The following is a 3,393-nucleotide window of genomic DNA, read 5'->3' on the forward strand; positions in this document are numbered from 1 at the left end:
CAGACAAAAACAAATGGCATTTATGGATTTAAGTCATTAGATTTTCAATTCACATTAATTAATCCTCCTTGATTCATTATATCATCAAGTATTTACATTTTAAATTGGAGGTAGGATTTCTGTGTTAAGACTCTTATTTGTGCCCTATAATTAAAGTAAAATGGCTTTTGTATCCCTTATTTTCCCTTCTTAAATTGTTATCAATTTTTATAATGAAATTAATCTTGGAAAATTAGAAAAATGACAAGGTATTCATTGTTCTGTTTGCCATAATTTGAAACTCACACTTAAGTATTTTGTAGTTTTACATTCCTTTTTAACCCATTCAGTGGAGAATGTCAGCTTTTCTCCCAAGTTGTGTGTTAAGTCTATTCTAATATGTTCTTAACATCAAGTTATAAACATGTAATAAACACGGAAATAAAGTTTTAAAAAAATCTTGGTTGGAATACCATATGCAGTGAGTTTTATCTCAACACCAGTAGAAAGATAAACAGATACAGAGCCGGCAGGAAAAATCAGAGACGGAGAACCTAGAGGACTCCATATGTTAACTCTATAGTTGTGAGTTTTAAAAATAACAACCATTTAGACCTACATTTTTTTCTGATGTAATTTTGCCTATTAATTTTAAAAAGTGCCAAAGAATGCATCATAATATGTAATCATCAGGAGTTCAGGAAAACCTTCTATGCCTTAATGATTGAGAATCACATTCTGTTTCTTATTAATAGCTAGAGAGCAAAGAAAATCCTATAAATCTTGTAAGAAAATACCAGGAGTTTAGTGTTTTCAATAGTGGCAACTACTTTACTAGTGCCATTTTTTGGAAACAAGCAAGGGGAAAAAGTCAAACCAATTCACAGGAAACCAGGATTAAAATATTCACAAAAATATATAAATCAAGCAAAATATTAAACTAGGCGTGCAAACCAGAAAATAAATACTTCACAGACAGAAGGTAAGTTTGGCACAAAACGAGAGTGCTCAATCCAGAAAGATATTTGTCTTGACAGCAGAAAGGACTTACCAGAATAGACAAAAGCCCTTTTATTATCCTAGGGGGGATAGACGGTCTTTTATTAAAGTAGCCTTATTCAAACCAGATCCCAACAATGTCAAAAATCCTGTATCAAAGTAACAGATTCTTAACCTGAGGGAAGACTCACCAGGGCAGAAATGGTGACTTACAGGAGCAGAGCGCTCAATGGTGTAAAGTGAGGACTGCGTACCTGCTCTGAGAATCACCAATTCCTTCCCATAGCAAACTTTTCAGGTCCCATTTACGACACCATATGTGTAAACCTAAACATCAAACACATGAAGACTCTCTAAAGTAAAAGACATTTACTTGGGAATAAATTATATAGTAATGAGGATGTAAATGTCATAGTAAATAGTTCATATTAATGGTCAGTGATCTCATAAACTAGTTCCTTAGTTTGTCTAAGAATAGATTGAAATGCAGATGATAAGTAGTCTAGGGGAAAAGAGAGGCTTTAGAGACTGGTTTCGGCTATACCTATCACAAGATTTCGATTGGTCAGATGGCTTTGTCTGGGCTGGATTCAGAGTGTGTTAGCAGAACACAGCCATGAACTACCACCGCAAGTTTCTTTGATGCCAACCTACTACAACAATGTTGAGTCAGTTTCTGAGACAGAGGCAATTCTTTGTACACATACTGTTCTCCTTTGTCAGTCTTATTCTGTTAACTTCAGTGATGGGGCATGGCTCTGCGTGCAGCAGCTCTTAATAATTGGTAAATGGGTCTGCGGTATAGAACTGGATTGATCCTTTTGTGACAGTCTTGGAGAAGGACTATGGCTAGAACTATAGAAACAACATATTTGCTACAAGAATGTGCTTGAGACATCAGTGGCATTTTTTATTTTTCAGCAGACAATGCAGCAGTCCCCTCAGGATGAGCAGGAGAAGCTCTTGGATGAAGCCATACAGGCTGTGAAGGTCCAGTCATTCCAAATGAAGAGATGCCTGGTAAGAATGGAAATGTGGGAGGCACAGTTGCAGTTCGTGTGTTCCTAAGGAAGCATGTGCAGTGTTTTCTAAAGTTAGGTGGCACCGCTATTTCTGGTAAATCTAATCTTCACTGTCCACCAGCATGTATTTTCAGTCTCATGCCCCTCAAGCACTGTGTGGAGCCACTGCAACAAAGAGCCCTGTTTACTCACATGTATATTTATGGTTTGGGATTGTCTGTCTTCCCTACTAGAATACATGCTCATAAGAGCAAGAGACCCTTCCTTTTATTTACGTATTACTGTAATATTACCACACCAGTGTCTGACCAGAATTACTAGCATCCTTAGTTCTATACCTCAGACCTGAGGAGTACTTAGCATATAATAGGTACTCTGTAAATGTTTGTTGAATGAATGGATTTAAATGCTTTGCAATTGAATTATTCAGCTTTTTTCTAAATATCTTGAAAACTTTCTTTCCTGAATATTTTTATTGTAGAAGCTAGCTTAAAAATTATACTTAACACTTATTTATGTATTTTCATATTCTAAAGGATAAAGTAAGTGATAATCTGTGTAGATACTGTCGATTCTGTGGATTAAAGTATAAGGAATTGAGCCAAATTGGTTGCTACTTCAAGCTATAAATTACTGTGATGAAGATGATGCTGTCTTATCTTTGTAAAATGTCTTACTATGTTTTCTAAAGCATAATAATATGCTCTGGTGTCTTTTATTGGTTTCATTCCCAACAAATTGGGAATGAAAAATAAATATCTTGGAATGGAGAAGATGGGTTTGCTATTGCTTGCTTCTTTCTCTTCCTGTGTATGGATAGTGTTTCCTCTGTGTCACTGAATTGCTTGCATTTCTGAGGTAAGTGGAACATACGGGCATTGTGAAGGTTTGAAAAATGCAAGAGGAAAGCAAACTTACATGGATAGTCATTTCAGACAGCTGTGAAGAGTCTTTACCCCATGACAAAGCCATGTCAGGATAGTATCTTGCTTCACCTGAATCAGTATGCCAGTTCTCTTGATTGCAGGTAAAACATGATGAAAGGAGCTAGTCTACTAGTCTCTATAGGCTGAAAAGATGAGCCTTGTACTAAGAAGCTTGCAGTCCTAGCTATGTAAGTCTTACTAAGAGTCATGCATCTTTTTCTTTTTAGTAGAGACGGCAAGGTAAAATGATCTAAAGTTGATTTTTTTTTTAAGTGGTTAAAATCAGGTAAGTGCTGTATACTTTTAAAACTATGTAGCAAGTCCTTGATGTAAAGAGTTTGTACAACCAAGATAAATGTTTATTTAAATTAAGCATTCTCATCTATTCTCTTGGTATTTCTGTAGGACAAAAACAAGCTTATGGATGCTCTGAAACATGCTTCTAATGTGCTTGGTGAACTCTGGAC

The 3,393-nt window shown here is 35.8% G+C and overlaps 1 pseudogene; it reads left to right on the top strand.

Moving 5' to 3' along the window:
- Positions 1-1,905: 1,905 nt before the first annotated feature.
- LOC105540326 overlaps positions 1,906-3,393 on the top strand; it is a 6,263-nt pseudogene continuing 4,775 nt past the window's right edge.

This window comes from Mandrillus leucophaeus, unplaced genomic scaffold, assembly GCF_000951045.1.
Source record: "Mandrillus leucophaeus isolate KB7577 unplaced genomic scaffold, Mleu.le_1.0 Scaffold2195, whole genome shotgun sequence".
NCBI lineage: Eukaryota > Metazoa > Chordata > Mammalia > Primates > Cercopithecidae > Mandrillus > Mandrillus leucophaeus.